Source organism: Thamnophis elegans, chromosome Z, assembly GCF_009769535.1.
Source record: "Thamnophis elegans isolate rThaEle1 chromosome Z, rThaEle1.pri, whole genome shotgun sequence".
NCBI classification, from domain to species: domain Eukaryota; kingdom Metazoa; phylum Chordata; class Lepidosauria; order Squamata; family Colubridae; genus Thamnophis; species Thamnophis elegans.
In genome coordinates this window covers 74,795,787-74,814,742 of record NC_045558.1, presented here as the reverse complement: position 1 = coordinate 74,814,742, position 18,956 = coordinate 74,795,787, and the positions used below count along the sequence as shown (strand labels likewise).

The 18,956-nt window shown below is 38.2% G+C and overlaps 2 protein-coding genes and 1 long non-coding RNA gene across 5 annotated transcripts in view; 2 read left to right on the top strand and 1 right to left on the bottom strand.

Annotated features, from left to right (window-relative positions):
* LOC116521011 overlaps nucleotides 1-9,297 on the top strand; it is a 39,042-nt gene extending 29,745 nt beyond the window's left edge. The window contains exons 3-4 of the long non-coding RNA XR_004256874.1: nucleotides 6,153-6,275; nucleotides 8,252-9,297. This is a non-coding gene — a long non-coding RNA (uncharacterized LOC116521011). The remainder of the gene's footprint in view (nucleotides 1-6,152; nucleotides 6,276-8,251) is intronic.
* The window catches only part of BLVRA (biliverdin reductase A), a 39,612-nt gene extending 23,681 nt beyond the window's left edge, over nucleotides 1-15,931 (bottom strand). The window contains exon 1 of the mRNA XM_032235605.1: nucleotides 15,188-15,931. The gene's annotated coding sequence lies outside the window, so the exon portion shown is untranslated. The remainder of the gene's footprint in view (nucleotides 1-15,187) is intronic.
* A 488-nt stretch (nucleotides 15,932-16,419) lies between these two features.
* FIGNL1 (fidgetin like 1) overlaps nucleotides 16,420-18,956 on the top strand; it is a 63,786-nt gene continuing 61,249 nt past the window's right edge. For all 3 annotated transcript variants that reach the window (XR_004256898.1, XR_004256899.1, XM_032235681.1), the window contains exon 1: nucleotides 16,420-16,504. The gene's annotated coding sequence lies outside the window, so the exon portion shown is untranslated. The remainder of the gene's footprint in view (nucleotides 16,505-18,956) is intronic.

Genomic DNA, 18,956 nt, shown 5'->3' with positions numbered 1-18,956 from the left:
CCCCATTTCTGCCTCTGACGCAGAGCACCCATCAAAGCCTTCCTCAGACTCCAGGACTGCCCCAAGTTCCTCCCCAACCTCCTCACTATTTGAGTCTGTTGCCAGCTCTGCTGGTAGCTGGCAGACCAAAACAGGATGGTGCAGCAGTCATAACTAGAAAGACAGGTCGTAAGTAACTTCAAGTCTGTCATAATTTCAAATGGTTATAGGACTGGTCATAACTTGAGAACTACTTGTACTTATCTTTTAAAGTATTATGGTCTTTCAGCTTATCTGATTTAAATTCTTGCTTCACACAATTGCACAAGTCCCTAAACTTGTCAGTGTAACTTTGTTGACTGAATAACTTTGAATGAAAGGTACATTTATAAGTAAAGAGATTCTGAACTATTATGTTCACAGACTTCTTACAGTCTTTTTCTGAAATACAAACCTTGTTCAAAACTTTAAAAACAAATTTAAAAAGTAAAATGTATCCTCTTGGTAACAACATAAATTCTGTGCAGGCTTTTTAGCAATGATGCAAAAGTGATGCTCTGGCCTTCGCTGAGTTTATTTTTTTTCAACCTCCCTAGTAATATCTCCAGCCTATTCTCTGGTAACGTCTGTCCCAGATTAGTTTTGGAGCCTGTTTAGTTTTTTTCAAGGTCAGTTAGTGTAAGCCAAGTACTGCCCCATGAGCTACACAATAAGATTTTTAACTCTGCTTTTGTTCCCAATTTCTTTGCTCTTATTCAGTTGATTTACCGTTCCAACAGGGAGAATCATACAGTACTTTCTGCTATATATTAATGCAAGCTAATTGCACTTATAATTTACCACTCACTTACAATATTTTATATATACAATTCCATTCAGTCTCAACCTGCACATACCTGCATTATCAACAAATTGACTATCATGTAAATCATTAATGTGCAATGCTTGAAAAGGGTTCTGGAGGTGAGGCCTGGAGGGTCGCGTGCAACCTTCAGCACCTCCTTTTTCATCACCAAAGTCTTCTTCAAGCCATTCATGCACACATTCAGTCGCATTTTTCGCTGCCAAACGGTTTGATGGGGGGATAGGTGGGATGAATGTTGCAGAGCCTCGGCAGTCATTCATAAAAATGAACAACTGCTGTGGTTCTGCAACATAATTTCAGGAGTTGTTCTTAAATGCTAGGGGGCACTTATAGCCTAACTTCAAACATTCGCTAAAGGAATGCTCGTAACCTGGGCGTTACCTGTATTAATTGTGATGATGACAAATATTTGTTATGCGATACAAATACCCATAGTGCCTCAAATGTTTAAGCTTTATTCTAGTTATTCATGTCTGCAAAATTTACTTTATTTGAATAATAATAAAGTACATTCTGAACTGTTGATGTCTGCAAATATCAAGACAGAACAAAAATAGGTTTACAGTATATATTATCTAAGATGATGTGTGCACATCCTCTTCTTATAAATCCTTTATAATTCATAGTTGGAAAGAAAACAAAGAGAATTTATCTTCAGTAGACTTGTTGGACATATTAGAAATAGATAAGTGGATGAGACATTTAGGCAAAGGATTTTCTGCCATAGAAATTATATTTTTATTTTATTGAAAAAGGAAGAGTGTATTTACAATAATGTAACGGAAAAAACATAGTGGGAAATAATCCCAATTCATTATAATACTAATTTCTAAGAAAAAAGTAAAACATATAAACTAGCTGGTTGTTTTATTATTTTTGGCTAGAGCTGCATTTTCTGTTTTCATTCAAACATACAGGCCTTGGTCTGATTGTAATGATCTTTCTTCTTACAATAGTTTGGGTTTTTTGATTATTTAATTGTATGCTTCCTTTTCTCAAACATCTTATAAACCATGCTTCTCAATCCACTCTTTTTGCATTTTTTGTTCCAGAAAAAAAAACTTTTTTTGCAATTCATTCTTATTGATTTTGTCTCTCTGATTAAAATATACAACTATTCTCAGGTTTGTGTGTAGCCATACCTCCAACATCCAAAGTTAATCCGTATTTTGACTTCTTTCATAGAAATTCTATTGTGGGTCTTTTTTTTTTTTAATATATTTTATTCATTTTCACATTCCATTTTACAATCACTTATATACAGGGTATTTGCTATAAGAAAAAAAATAAAAAAATAAAAAAGATAAAATAAAACAAGATAAAAAAGAAAACACAACTCATCATTCACAACCCCACCTGACACTTCCATCCTCCATACACCCCATCTACCCCCTCCAACTTTCCTTTCTCCCTCTAACACTCCCCTCCTACTTCCCTTTCCCCTCAAACCTTCCTTCTCCCCTTACTCCCAACACGCCCTCCTTACATTCCCCTTACTCCTTCCTTACTCCCCCCTCTTCTTTCCCTCTACCTCCCTCCTTGGTGTATGCCTTTGTTCAAGTGTTGTTTAATCTGATAAAAAATAAAATAAGCCAAGGAAAAAAAATATAAAGAAAGAAAAGAGAAAAAAAAAAAACAACAACAACAACCGTATATAAGTGCATTCTTGTTCTTATTGAGACTATGTTAACACCCACCCACCCACCCCCCATAAATCCCCATCCCTAATCCTCCCGACTTCCCAGGGCCCACACACCTGGCACTGCCTTCTGTCTAAAGTATCTTGTGTTCGTATGGATTAAAAATAAAAGTAATATATTAAGGAAAAGAAAAACAAGAAAAAGGAAAGAAAAGAAAAAAGAAAAAAGAAAAAGGAAAAAAAAAGAAAAAAAAACTCTTTGTATTGAGCTCAGCCCCCCATCTTTATCTATGCTTAAATAGTGTAAGTCATTCTATCTATATTTTATTCTCGTCTCTTACTTCTTTGTTATTTACCCCAACCTCCTGTAGACTCTCCCGTTCCTCTTCCTTAACCTTGTATTCAGATAAACATTTATACAAATTTGTATAGACATCAATATACCGTCTAGCTCAAAAATAATCCCTTCCAGTAAAATTTAAGCAGCGTGGATCATTCCACATATTCAAATATTACATTACAGAAGAATAATCAAACTTTCCCTTCTAATAGAATTTAAACAGCGTAAATAATCTTTCTTAACCTTGTTTTCAAACAGTAATTCAAAATAATCTAACCGAACTTTCCCTTCTTAGTAAAATTTAAGCAGCGTGGATCATTCCGCATATTCAAATATTACATTACAGAAGAATAATCAAACTTTCCCTTCTAATAGGATTTAAACAACGTAAATAATCTTTCTTAACCTTATTTTCAAACAGTAATTCAAAATAATCTAACCGAACTTTCCCTTCTTAGTAAAATTTAAGCAGCGTAGATCAAGTATTACTTTACACAAAAATCAGTTTACATTCTATCTTAAGGTGGTCCCGACCGGCTTTCCCTTCTAATAGGATTTAAACAACGTAAATCATTCCGCATGCATTTTGCCCTCATCCCTTGCTTGTCTGATATTTACCACTATCAAATTTATGCAGACATTAGTTTAAGATCTAACTCAAAATAATTTCACCAAACTTTCCCTTCTAATAAGAATTAAATGGCATGGATCATTCCCCATATTCAGATAGTACTTTCAGCAAGAATCAGTTAAACTTCTGTTTTTAAAAAAAATCTCGTCCAGCTTTCCCTTCTAACAGAATTTAAACAACATAAATCATTTTGCATCCTTTTACATATATACATTCAATATCCCCCCACCAATACACGTAAATCATTCCGCATGCATTTTACCCTCATCCCTTGCTTCTCTGATATTTACCACTATCAAATTTATGCAGACATTAATTTAAAATCTAACTCGAAATAATTTCAGCAAGCTTTCCCTTCTAATAAAAATTGATTAGCATGGATCATTCCACATATTCAAATAATACTTTCAACAAGAATCAGTTTACCTTCTGTTTTAAAGTAGTCCCTTCTAACAGAATTTAAACAACATAAATCATTCCGCATTCATTTTACATATATACAATCAGTATCACCCCACCAATAAGTTCTGCTTTTTCTACCGGAGAGGGGTCACAAACCCCCATTCAGTCCACAACTTTGGCAAATATTTTAAAATGTCTAAATCCTCGATCTCCGCTTTTCTGCTTCTCCGAGGGAGGAAAGGCTACCCCCTCCTCCTTCGGCTTGTCTCTCCTCTTTTCCAAGTGAATCAGGAAGTCCCGCCTTCAAAGTCTTGTAATAGAAATCTCGAGCCTCGGAAACAGAGTTAAGACGAAGTCTTTGATTCTCAAATGTGACCGTAATGCCGGCTGGGGCCTCCCATCTGTATTGGATCTGTTGATTTCTAAGCTCTTTAGTTAAAAAGGCATAGTCTCTTCTTGCTCTCAACATCTGGAAAGGAATTTCTTTGAAGACAATCAAGTCCTGGTCATCAACTCGTAGACTGTTATTATGAAACTTTTGCATAATTGTGTTTCTGGATTCTTTTGTGGAAAAATATATAATTATGTCCCTCGGGAGCTGTCGCTGTTCCGCTACCAACGAGTTCTGGCGATAGATTTTCCGAATCTGCCAATCAAAGTTAAGTCCCGGGCTTCCCACTGCATGGCTGAAGGCTTCAACAAAGGTCTGTTTCAAATTCTCTCGCTCCTTTTCGCGGAATCCTCTGACTCTTATTGCAAATGCCTTCTTATTAAAATTTATCATCACGAGTTGTTCTTGAGTGTCTCTAATTTTTTGTTGTAATATTTGAATATTAGTAGTCAAATTAAAATTAGCCTCCTCCAAGCTTTCCAATTTATTCTCTATTTCAGCAGAATAATCTGACAATGCAGACACGGCTGCAAACGTATTCGCCTTCATTTGGTCAATTTTAGACTTTAAATCATCATATAGCTCCAATACAAATTCCTTAATTTCTTGTTTAAAATCATTAAACATTTGAAAGAAAAATTCCTGTGTTAAAAATTCTCCAGTAGAGGGCGTAGGAGACAAGGGCTGCGATTTCAGTATAGATTCTTTAGATTCTTTAGGCACATTTGTAGAGAGACGCTTCGATTTTGACCTGAGTGCCATTATAATTAAACAAATAAACAGCGCTTTCGCTCCCCTCTGTTTCCAAAAAAAAAATTTTTATTTTGTTAAGGAGCGGTCTGCAGGAAGGTAAAACCGGCTAAGTACATCCCCTATCAGTCACCAACGGAGAGAAATCGCCATTTTGAAGTCCATTAAACAAAGAAGCCTCTAAGACGAATGGTGCTGGTATTTACGATAGTAATAAAAGCATAAATCTCACAGGAGTGGGACCCGCCCGTATTAATCCTAGCTTCAAACAACTTTGCTTTGTCCTGGGGGGGGCTCGCCTGTCTGGGGCTGCAAAAAAGGCAGCTGAGAAGAACTGGCTGGAGATAAAAGCTCCGCTCACGCTGGATCTAATCTCTGTCCACAGCCAAAAAAAGAGAGAGAGGCTGTGAATTACGAATAGACCCTAACACACAGAGCTACTTCCTGCCCCTTTCTTAGCCAAAAAGGGGTGATATCTATGATCTTAATTAGATATACAGACCAGATCTCTGAGAGGAGCTCGGTTGAGCTCTCCTCGGCAACAGGCTCCGCCCCCCGGTCCTATTGTGGGTCTTTTGTTGACCTCATTGCCCTAATATTTTCAATCTTTTCTTAATATTCTATGCAGGACAACAGCAATTTAGGCATGAGGAGAGGTAATAATGGTCGTTTAGCAATATACATAAAACTTTGCCCAAGAGCTAGTTACACATAATGGCGAAGACCATAGTGAGGCTTTGCCCAAAAATATTTATGCAGAAGACAACTATCCAATTAAAAGCTAAAAACTATATGCCTGTAAAAATTAATGTTGAAAATGAAAACTGGCTCTAAATGATAATGAGGTGAAGGCTTATAGAAAGCTTATTAACTATTACATTTTGAGATTTTACAGAGGATCCAATAAGGTTAAGCCTGTCTCTTTTCAAAGAGTCTTGGAAAATAGACAAAAACATTATTTTTCTATTTGATGCCTATCACATCTGAATTTCTGTTTCAAACTTCTCTGATCATTCAGAAAAGTTGCCTTATACATAATGTACAGTTAATTTGAAATATTAATGGCTGGATTCAAAAGTTCACTAAACAACAATGCACAAGGTCACCAATCAAGATATTCCAGCCATTCAATCCTATTCACGTTTATTCACACAGGTCTAAAAGAGTTTGGAATAACATTGCTGAAGTGAGGAAAAAAAAGAAGAACTGGCAAGGCATAGCAATTACTGTAGTGCAAGACTGCTGTGAACGTCTTGGAGTTACGCCAGGCTAGAAGAGGTGATATCTTTTATGAAATAAACATGGGTCAAGAAACAAAATTTTTATAATTATTTTGCATAATTGTTTCAATTGTGTAAATAATTATTTCATGTATATCTCACATTCAGACTTGCTCAAACACAATATTCTGAATAAATACATATATTCAATTAACCTACAGAGGTAATGAAGGAGACTTGCCTGATCATTTGGTAGCAGTGGTGTTATCTGCATAATTTTATTTTGCTTGCAATGACTGTTAAGGCCAGTGTGGTGAAGATGAACAATGCTGACTATCTAGAGCAGCATTTTTCAAACTTGGTAACTTTAAGATGTTTCGATTTCAACTTTCAGAATACCCCCTGCCAGCATTTTCAGAGTTGGTTCTCATATTTAAAGTTTGAAAAACACTGATCTAGATGCAGGGGTGGATTCTGGCAGGCACTACTGTTGGTTTGCTTGTGGGCACGCTGCACGCATGCTTCATGTGTGGATGCATGCTTCATGTGTGCTGCACACATGGTTCATGAGTGGGTGCATCCTTCATGCACACTGCACATGCATGCACAGTACAATAAAAATTGTTCTGTGCATGCACAGAAGTGAAAAACAAGATGGCACTGCCCATGGTGTCGGCTGGAGAACCAGTTCAGTGGCATGGGAGGCCTAGGTCAATGCCTATTCCAGCAACCCAGGCCCTCAAACCACTACCAGTTTGGCTGAACCTGTCCGAACCAGTAGGAACCCACCAATGTCTAGATCCAGGATGGTGAACCTATGGCATGCATGCCACAGGTGACAGGAAGAGCCATTTATCAGTTGGCTAGCACATGGCCTTTTTTGAGGCCATTTTTCTCCCTCCCCAGGCTCCAGAGGCTTTATAGGAACCTGGAGAGGGTGAAAACAGCCTCCCCTCCCCCCACCTTGGAGGCCTCCCAGAGGCTTCAGGAGCTTCCCTGAAGCCTCCGGAGCGCAAAAAAAACAGCCCTATGGGCAAACCGGTAGTTCGGGAATGGACTTCGGGTTTGCTCGTAGGGCCAGTTTTAGCCCTTGGGAGCATTCAGGGGCCTTCCGAATACTTCCCTGAAGGCTCAGGTGGGCAAAAAAGGACCCTTTGAGAAAACCAGAAGGGTCATTTTTCGTCCTCCGGAGCCTTCAGGGAAGCCTCCTGAAGCCTCTGGAGGACTAAAAACAGCCCTATGGACAAACCAGAAGTGACTTCCGGTTTGCTTGTAGGATTGTTTTTTTGCCCCCCAGAGCGTTCAGGAAAGCTTCTGGAAGGCCCCTGAAGGCTCTGGAGGGCTAAAACTGGCCCTACGAGCAAACCGGAAGTCTGTTCCTGAACTTCCGGTTTGCCTGTAGGGCCGATTTTCTGCACTCCAGAGGCTTCAGGGAAGCTCGTAAAGCTTCCTGAGGTCCTCCAGGACGGCGGGGAAGGCTGTTTTTGCCCTCCCTAGGCTCCTATAAAGAGTCTGGAGCCTGGGGAGGATGTAAAATGCATGCACAAAATGGAAGGGGGGGGCCTGGTCATGCATGTATGCATGCTGGGGGTCGCACATTGCATTATGGATGTGGCACACCATCCATGATCCCTCCTGAGCTCCCCCCGCTTTTGGTATGCGAGCCAAAAAAGGTTCACCAAACTGGTTTAGATGAATCTGCCAATATATGGCTTCTGGAAAGAGAGCCAAGCTTATTGAGATCTTTTATTTTTGTATTGGTCCTCCAAACTGTTATGGAGAAAGTGTTGAAGCACATTGACATTAGTTGTCTTGGAATTTGGAAACAATTATTTATTCTCATTGGTTTGTAAAAAGTGCCTTGGCTGCTTAGAAAAAAACTGTTGGGTATTTGAGACAGATCCTGTTTGAGTTTTAGGACTTTAATAAGTTGCTTAAATGCAGTGAGTGCATACTCGTAACCAGTGGTGGGTTGCTAACTGATTTACTACTGACTTGCTCGTGCTCATGCACAACTCTTCTGCACTTGTACAGAAGCATCCGGGTGTGTGAGCAGAGCCTCCCGCCACCACCTCTACCTCCACTACCGTACTGGGCTAAACCAAGCTGAACTGGGAGCAATCCACCTCTGCTCATAACCATCACTGCCTGGAAAAGCCAAGGTGTTGATATTTTTCTGAATTTGTTCCAAACCATATTGTCTGCAATAAAGACAGAATTGAAACCTGTGTGACACTAACTTCAGTTAATATATATGTTATGCTATAAGTCACCTGTTTTGATTTTAGACAGCCTGTCGTTGGAATATTTGGAATGCAAGGTGCTATGTGGAATATAGCTCTTATGAATTTAGCATGGACCCTTTCAAAAAAAGTAAAGGAAGTATAATGTCAATGTTTAGTAGGATTACAAAGTCATTACGTGTTAGCCTTAGCTGAAAAGAGAATTGTAGGATCATTATAAAGATTATACATAAGCAACAGTGACCATCTATCTATAGTAGTATTCACAAGCTTAGTCCATAGACTTACTATGCAAACTAGATGAAATCCAGGGCTAAAATCACTTAATGCAGGATATGTTGTTGGTATGAGCTCCCTGTGGGGGCTTGGGGGGGGGGGAGAAGGGCCTTCAAGGACCTGGTGGTGGGAAAGGCCTATGGAGTATTGTGGGACAATAGAAGCAAGTCTAAGGGCTATCAGGACCCTGAAGAGCAGCAAGCCGAGCTTGGGGTGTCTCAGGGGTGTTGGTGGCCATGGAAAGCCCAGAGAGTCTGAGTCTGCACCAAATTCCCCAAGTTCTCCAAATCCTTGAGGCATACCATGTTCCATTTAATGACCTGCATGGTCATTTAACAATCATATCAGGGATAGCAGAGAAGGATCATTAAAATAGGCTATCTCACTTAACAGTCACCATCACTTAAAACCGGAATGAACAGGCTCATTATAATCATAAATAAAGGACTACCTGTACTTATCCCTCTCTGTAGGAATGTAGGAAATTGACTTAAACCTGCTGACTACAGAATGATTAGTTTGCTTAATACAGGTAGTCCTCAACTTACGACCATAGTTGAACCCAACATTTCTATTGCTAGGTGAGACAGTTATGAGTTTTGCCTCATTTTATGATCTTCCATAGTTGTTAAATTAATCACTGCAGTGGTTAAGTGAACATGGTTGTTAAGTGAATCTGGCTTTTCCATTGACTTTGCTTGTCAGAAGGTTGTGAAAGGTGATTGTGTGACCCCAAGGCACTGCAATCATCATAAATATGAGTCAATTGCTAAACATCCAAATTTTGATCATGAGACTATGGGGATGCTGCACTTACACACTGGGATTGTAAGTGTGAAAAATGGTCATAAGTCACTTTTCAGTGCCACTGTAATTTTGAACTGTCACTAAGTGAACTGTGTTGTCGAGGACTACCACTACCAGTATCTTTTTTTAAAACAGTTAGATTGAGTGCAAAGTGAAAATGTCCTTAATGAGAAACAGATGAGATTTAGAAGGGATTGTTCAAACTTAAATGAGCTCACTGGTCTTGCATCATTTAGCTGAAAATATAATTCACTTCACTGCTTTTTGGGAGTCTTTGTGGATTTCAAATCATCTTTTGATCTGATTCCAAAGGAGCAGCTATGGCAAGAACTTGAGAACTCCTCAACGGATAAAATATTCTCCTTATTCAGACTTTATTCTAATGCTTTACAAAAAAATGGTTCAAAAAATATGCCTGTAAGGAAATTTTCTGTCTGAAAGATTCTCCTTATAGGCATATTTTTAGAGCTATTTTCACTGAAAAAGGGATAAGGCAAAAGTATATTGTAGTCCCTTTACTTTTTTAATTTATACATTAGTTCAGGCTCTCTCATCTTCTAATCATTATTTCCCAATGTTAGCAAGTTATGCAATTCGAGCCTTGTACATTAGTCTTGTTTCTCCCACCTTTATTTTTTTTTTATAAACAACTCAAGATGGTGAACATACTCCTCCTCCTCCTCCTATTTTCTCTACATCTGTGATGTGAATTGAGAAAGAATGAATGGCCCAATGTCAGCCACCCAGCTTTCATGCCTAAGGTGTGGCTAGATTTCAGAGTCTTCTGCTTTTTAGGCCAATGATTTAATTACTAGACCAAACTGGCATGATGTAGTAATTTTATCTGTTGCTCATGTGGGAATGAGAAGGGCATTGAGGCATTGCCTTTTCATCTAAAACAATGTGCAATAAATTATCACAAACATAAAGTGCTAATGTTTGTATAACAGTAGGTTAATGAGACCTCAGTGAGCAGGTATATACTAATTAATATCTTGGGTGCATTTCTAGATGTCCGTATCTTGGAACTCACATTTATCTGTGTGGCCCAACATAGCCCTAAACCTATCTTGAAATTCTTCTAATTAAGGGAGCACATTTTATTTTCCGGTGATGTAGAGAGAGGGGTCATGGCAGGGTTTTATCACAGCCTGATTGGTCCATTAGACTGAGATAAAACTTCTTAGCCTTCAGCTATCCCATTGGCTCCCAGTTTCCTCTCAGTCTTTCTGGTCCTAGGACTGTTGATTTGGCTCTCTAGGTAGGAAACATTTTTACTAGTGAGATTTCTACAATTCCTGGCTTTAATTCGTATTGTTGACTATTCTAAATTGTCTAAATTACTTAAATTGAGTAAATTCGGCTGCGCCCAGATAGGACAGTCCTTGCTGTCCTAATACGGTGGGGAAAGCCCGTAGGGCAGTTCCCCTTTCCCTCCATGGGCCAGGCTCCCTGTGCTGATCCTCGGGGCCATTGCGGGGGTGCCGGGGACCGTTCGCAGCCGCAGAAGAGCCCACAGCATGGGTGGCTCGATTTGGAGGCTTTTTGGTGCAAAAGAGATGAGGAGGCACTGAGCGCATTGCGCATGCTGACACAACCTCCTTGCGCTTACCAGCAACCCAGCTGAGCCTAACAGAATTTCCAGCCGCTCCTTCGTCACAGGCTCCCTCCAAGTCCTCAGAAGCTCGTCGGGGGCTTTAGTGAGCCACCAGCGGCTAGCCCTTTCAAGCGGCGGCGAAGCGGAGCATTTTAAAAACTCCGACGGGGCTCCAGCAGCCATTTTGAAATTGACACGTGGCCTAGCCCAAACGTTTGCCCACGCCTCCCAGGTCCCAGTCTACTGTACCAGACCAACACAGGTCCCGGTCTACTGCACCCAAGCCAGATTGCAAAGTTTTTCTTGCTAAGGTCATATTTCAGTTTATGATATTCCAAGTTGCATCAAGAATGATGTTTTATAATTAAAAAATCTTGTTCAGTGGGTGACAGGGCCTACTTCCAATTCCTTAATTTTTGGTTGAAACTTTTTAAAAAAATCTGTGGGTTTAATCTGGCTCAACTGGTTCTCAGATACTATTTTAAATCAACCTGGCTAATAAAAGATAACAGCAAACTGTAGTCCTTAGGTCTTTCTTTGGAAAGTCTCTGTCCACTAGGGCTTGAAGCTGCCGTGGGTAACCTTGAACAATATTTTTGAGATATTTTTCAAACTAGTGTGTGTCCAATTCTACAATTTATCAGTTTTTCTCAAATAGGCATGTACCAATATTTTATCTCTGACATGTCTTTCCAGATAGTCTGATTTTCTACTATCATTTCTTGTTTCCGTCCTATCCTATTTTGTAGTGAGATTTACTATAAAATTTGTTGATTGCCACTATTTGTACCATAGTTGCTATAATCATGTATTTTTTGTAATTTTATTGCATTTAAAAGTTTAATAATTACAGGTCTGTGTATTTTATTGTTCTGCTTTTTGGCTTATTGGTTGTAATAGTAGTTTTAAAATTTGACTTGATTTGAAGTTGAATATGAAAATATTTTTCTGAACAATAAATGAGAAATGTTCCCATATTAACCATACAAGGAAATTATGTATTACAAGAAATCCGAAAAGGATGTGGTTTTTTTCTTTACCATATTGTACACCAAGATTTGCTGACATCCACTGTGTTTCAAAGAACAGTGCTAAATGTAGGCGACCTGTGACAGAATGTGACAATTCACCATGACCAAATTGCTGCAGAACAATTCACAAATACAAAATTAATTTCAATGGAAACATGGCCAATATCAATAAAATAAAGTCAATCCAAAAATACATGAGTTACAATAATTCTGATGAAAACATGGTCACCAATAATAAAAGTGAATGAAATTATTAATACAGCAGTGAATTATCCTGCAGTGAGTTATCCTGCGGCAGGCTGGCCACAATGAATTGCCCTAGGTCCACCTGTAATAAGTGAATGATAATTATGGCAAAAGTGATGGGGATCTGTGATACCGCAAATTTGAAAAGCTTCAAGTTCCTCATTTCTGCAAGCCAATGCTGAGTCAACCAGTATCAAGCACAGAGGGTAGATTTTGCCCTCAATATAACTGTATCAAACAAGGTTAAGGTCCACAATACTATTTCTTTTAATTTTCTGCTATGTTTCCTAAACAAAACTGCAGTATGCGTTAATTAATATAATACAATACAATATCCACAAGAGCTTTTATTGTCAACAAGTACCACCTATAACTTATAGTGTAATTGCAGGGTGAGGAAGAATTTAAAAACACACATGCATTTTACAATCTATTTTTACAGCATGAGTGCTGCCATAAGTCATGATACAGCTCCGAAATAAAGAGAGGTCACATAGCTATCCCAGGTTTCTTTCAGGGAAGATCTGTATGCAGAATTATGCAGTTGGAATGGAAACTTTAAAGATTGTTTAGGAATGCAACTCGGTATGGAGAAAAATGAAAAAGTCATCTCAATGAAAAATAAATAATTAAGAATTTCTTGCCTTCTAATCCACTTTTGCTCGAAAGAGAAAAACGGAAACAATAGTAAAAAAATGCATTAGGGTTACTATCAGAGAAACGTTAAAATGCTGTAAGCATGTGAAATATAGCAACAGAAAAGCAGCAGCAGCATAGCCAAACAAATATGAAAATGCATTATAAAAGTAGTATAAGAAAAAAAAAAGAATACTGACATTGCCAAGGGAAAAGTGATATTTGAAAAAAATATTTGGTAACTTCAACTGCTGAGAACATAATCTGCTTCTACCCTATGAATAAGATATTGGTCATGACAAGACATTGGAACTAGCTTCCTGCAGAGAAACTAGAACCTGCAACAAAATATTGTAAAAGGGAATGTTGCAGGCATTACTGTCGGTTTGCTCATGAGCGTGCACATGCTCAGTTCAATAAAAATTACTCTGCGCATGCGGAGAAGCGAAAAACAAGATGGCGGCGCCTATGGCGCTGTCCCAAGAACTGGTTTGAGAGTGTAGCAGGCCTGAGTCGCTGCAGTTCCAGCAACCCAAGCTGCCAAACCACTGCCGGTTCGGCTGAACCTGTCCAACCAGGTAGGAACTCACCACTGGAATGTTGTTATTCAGGATTCTAGCGATGCCACCCCCTTTTCACTTTCTTTACTAACAGCCATTAACTCTACTTTGAAGTATGCTAGGTTTTTATTTCTTGGAGATTTGCTTTTTGAACTTTAGGAGGGTTTTAAAGGGTTGGGTTTTTTGGATGTGTGTCAAAGCATTTAATAACTATAGTTTTTGCTGCAGAAACAGCAACATAGGTGGACAACCTATACAAATGAAATGAATGACATGGTCAAACTTTATTAATACCTACAAGAAATCTGAATAGACAATCTATTGTATTAATAATATTGCTGTCCTTTACTATTATGAACTACTCTCATAAGATATGTAAATTGCAAATTTAGTGGATTTACTAACATCTCTTTAGACTAAACATTTAAAATAATTTCCCCCTCATTATACAGAATAACAGAAAGGGATCTTGGAGGTCTTCTAGTCCAATCCTCTGTTTGAGTAGATGACCTGCTCAATCTGTCCAATCTCTTCTTAAATCCTCCAGTGACACAGCACCCACAACTGCAGGATGCAAGTCTTTCCACTAATTAATTTTGTTACTGACAGGAATTTTTTTTTAATTCTAAGTTAGATCAACAAGCTTACATGTTATTCCTTGTCCTGCCTCAGAATAGGTCAACTCCACTCTTTTCTGTGACTAACCTCCAAATATTGGAAGACTGTTATGTCACTCCTAGTCTTTCTCTTTGTTAGACTAGACATAGCAAGTTCCTGCAATAATTTTCCATATGCTTTAGCTTCTATCCCCTTGTACATTGAGTACTTGTACATTGAGTACATTGAAGTGCACTAATGTACACTTTTGTACTCATCCATGGGGCAATTGGTTTTTATTATTCTTTTACCATTGAGTCCTAGATCTCAAATCTTCAAAAACCAAGTTCTGCTCTCCAAGATTCATCCAATTTTCTATTCCTGTAATTGCTTTATATATTTATCTTGGCTTTATAAAATTCCTTGTATGATAGATGCATTCTTTAAATATGCAAGAAATTAGAAACATTGGCAATTGCTTTTAAAAATTAATTACTCCATTTTCTAAAAAATGCTTCTCACCTCCTTTAATCTGGAGTTCGTTAAAATATTAAAATATTCAACAGTTCCTATTGGCACTAGTGAAATGACGAAAGTATCAGGCTACAAAGAGGAAAACATGAGTTCTAGTTTTTCTTTAGATTCAAAGCCAGTGACTTTGAGCTAGTTCCTTTTTCTTGACCTAGAAACAAGCAACTTCCAAAAGTACTGTCAAGGAAAGTGCAGGAGTCAAGACTGACTTGAAGGGACAACTTTCCTTTCCTATGTGGAATAAAGGCACAGGATCCGGGCAACATTTCTCTTGTGCCACTCCACTGAAAAGGAAAAACCCCACACCGGAATGTCATTTAGAAATGTCGAACACACCGGCCAAAGCACATTCTCTACACAGGATTGTCATTTCGCATCATCGTTTGACAAAGTACCACACAAGGCTACATAATTTTGTTTAACAGAGGAGAGGGTATTTCGCTTACTCTTTATTCCAGTTTCTGGCAGATTTTCGTTCACGCAATCAACCCCGTATTAGAAGCACAGCTGTTTTACTTGTAGCCCCTTGCACAAATCGCGGGTAGCCAAGTCTCTGCTGCTGGCTAACGAAACACTACTCCCTTTCTCGGCTCTCTTGAGTGGCAATTCAGGAGGAAAACCCCCGTTCCGGTTATCAACGCAAATACGTAGCTCAGACTACAGCAGGTGAAACCTCAGCAGGGTAAAATCAAGAATCGCCGATAATAAACGGGCGGAGTTAAGGGGTACCACCTGCAGCCGATTGGTGCTCTTAGTAAGAAACTGGGCGGGCCTTCTCTGGAAGTCTTTTAGTCACTAGAATCAGATTAGTTCCCGAAGAAACGCGAAAGGTCGTGGTGATTTCTCTATATTCGCGTGGTACGGACGGCATTTTCCATCTTTAAATCGGGATGATTCGGACCAGAGCTTCCCTGGAGAATATTTTGGAAAAAACTAGATAGTTGACCTACTGTCTTCTGTTCATAGTTACATTTAATAACAGCCTCTATACATGGATAATCGGCTCTACCGTGACGGAAAGTGACTGAGCTGTTGTTGAACCGAAATTTATTAGGATTAACATCGCGTTGCGCTCGATCCCTGGCGAATTACCAGGACAAACGGAAAAAGCTTTCCGTGGCTTTATGTCTATGGAGATTCTCAATCATCCAAAGGTGCTTTTTCTTCAGAGCTGAAGAGGCTTCTTGGCTGAAGAGCGAAACGTCTTCAAAAAACAAACAAACCAACAATCCCAGAAAGTCCAGTTGCCTCTTGAAAACGCACCTTTTTCCATGGCTTTCTTCTTGTTTCCACTTGGAATTTGGAGGTGCAGTCATATTTCTCAATCTCAACAACTTCCCGCGCCAAAGCTGGGAGTTGAAGTCCACACGTCTTAAAGTTGTCAACTAAAAAAACAAAAATAAAAAACATTGAGAACTATAGCCCCAAGAAGATCTGATAGCACCAAAGATCCCTTACTGTAACAAACGCATATTGCCCTTCATCCAGAGGGTTGCAGTGACTTAAAATGATAATAATAAAGATCGCATCCCCTGGAAACCCCCAAATTAAGGAATCTGTTTCCCCGCACTTAACTGATAAACATAAATGGAACTGTTCCTCTTTATACTGTAAAGGAATCTCTTCTTCCGCCTCTTTAATCAGCGTCCGTTCTAGGAATCCGTCTACTAAACTCGTTGGTAAAGCTGATCAGAAGTTTCAAGATGGCTGCAAGAAGGGAGGGAGTGTGACTTTAGTTTCCACGCGGTCTATGTTAAAATTTGGTGAGTTTTATAGTGAGTTTAAATACATACAGGAATTATTTTCAGCTCTCTTAAAGGCAGACTAAAATAAACGTGGTGGACCTTTTTTTTTGGGGGGGGGGTGTAGTGTGTTTAAATTTAGATATTTTTATTACATAACCGTTGCGGTACCATGACAATATTTATAATCTATTTTGATGTTTTATTAATAAAGTTTTACGTTTAGGCATAATGTTCAGAAAGAGGCTCGCATTCGAGCAGTTTTACTTCAATGTAAATAAACAATGAATTGAGATTAAAATTTAGTCTTCAAGCCACAGCCGGGGAATTAGAAGGTTGTCAGTCATGCTGGGATTTCTAAAATAAGAAACAAAAAAATATAATAGTGTGATTTAACATTTTAAAAAATCTAATTATTGCTGTATTTGCGTAAGCTTTAGCTTCTCCATCTTTCTTTCAGACTTGAGAAGACATAACAAAAGAAAATATGTGCTTCATTGTGTTTGTAATAGTTAAATCTAATAATAAAATTAGCAAAAAAAAGGTTGCACTTAAGATTATTACAAATCTAAGTATGTTTAAATAGTTATATAGTGCAAATATGTGGTGGGGGGGGACACAGATTTTTGACAGATTTTCCTTTGTGCCAAAAATAGTAGACATAAATTCTTCTGATTCTCTTACATGAGTGCTTGTAAGTGAAATCAGGAAACAACCTTTGTATGATGGTATTATTAGGTGAATGTTAGTATTATTAGGTGAATGTCAGGGATTATGTATTTGTGTCACGGATTTGTTACCTAATTATGACCTTTTGTGATGTCATTGCATTTATATTGCTATTTTGGCCATCATGGCTTGTTATGAATACTGCTAGATTTCTGGCTTACCCCATAACAGGCAACACGTTTACTTACCGCCAGGAGAAATGGCTTGACAAGCATGATAGCTCTGTTTATGAGTATGTAGGTTGGTAGCTATAGGCTACATCAAACAGCAACTTTGGTTTGTGGTTTTGCTAAAAGTAACAAGCCAGAGTTCCTATTTCTCTAGAAGGATAGATGCGCTATAGAACATTGATAGACAGATTGTTTGACCTATTTTTTAAGATCTATGGAGGGCATGCTTGTCACTGTTATGAAAAGTGGTTATTCCCAAAACCCCAGCAATATGGCCAGAGAGAGATAGATAGATAGATAGATAGATAGATGATAGATAGATAGATAGATAGATAGATAGATAGATGATAGATAGATGATAGATAGATAGATAGATAGATAGATAGATAGATTGATTGATTGATAGATGATAGATAGATCTAGATATACATATACGTATACATATACATCTCAGAAGGTCAATAAACTCCCATGATAATGTTTGCCATTTAAGGGAGAGCTTTGTAGAGTCAAAGATTGTGTTGCAGATAAACACATTTCATCATGCTTTGCTTTGTTGTATGTTATTTTATGTTACTAAAATAAAATAAAATTAAAGGCAAGTAAACAGATTTACGATGCCTAGTCTTATTTATATAGAATTGTCTACATATTTTAACTACTTCCACTGGCAGAAGTTATGGAAAAGTTAATTGAACTTTACTAGCTTGCCACTTGTTCTATGCTAGAAGTAATGTATTGTGGTCTGTGCCTATTAATGTAGACTAATAGGTAGATATTTTAGAATTTGGTTAAAGGATGGTTCAAATTTACACAGCAGTTTGCATAAGGTTAAACTGGATGGAATTTTGGCAGAAGAGAATCCAGAGCATTTCCATGGACAAGAAAGAAAGAAAAGCTGCTTAAATTAAGTTGAAATTTATTGTGAATTTGAACACAAATCTTACTGAATAGCATAAGAATATAAATATGATGGGAGTGGCAGTTGTTTGGCCCTGAAATTTTTCTCTCTCTCTCTCTCCCTCCCTCCCTCTTTCCCTCTTTCTCCCTTCCCCCCACCTTCCCTACACACACACACACAAACACACAAACACACCAGAGAGGCAGTTTTGTAACCAGGCAGGGATGCACTCTGCTTATGTATACTTCTTATGCAGTCAAATAATGCTCTCCCAGCAACCTAGTGACTTTCGTTACATGGAGAATGGTAGGGAGACAAGAATGAATACTCCCTCTATTACCCTGGTATCTCTATGCAACATTATCTGTTCTGGAATAAAATATTTTCTCTGTTGTCTTTTCCGATTTACTTCTAGTGAAATCCTTGCTTTTACTATCAATTTTCTAAAATCCTTTTGTAAGGGTGGGTAAATATTGAATCCTTGGCCTAAGAACAAAAAAATCTGCTTTTAATGCAAGCTGTTTTATTGGAGGTAACTAGAATTACAGGAAACGATTCTCTCTATGGATTACACAAGTATGGCTTGATAAATTGAATGTAGATAAAATCTAAAATCTGAAACAAAATTTATGGGCTAATAGGTAGATAATAGACAAAATTAAATCTGTATTAC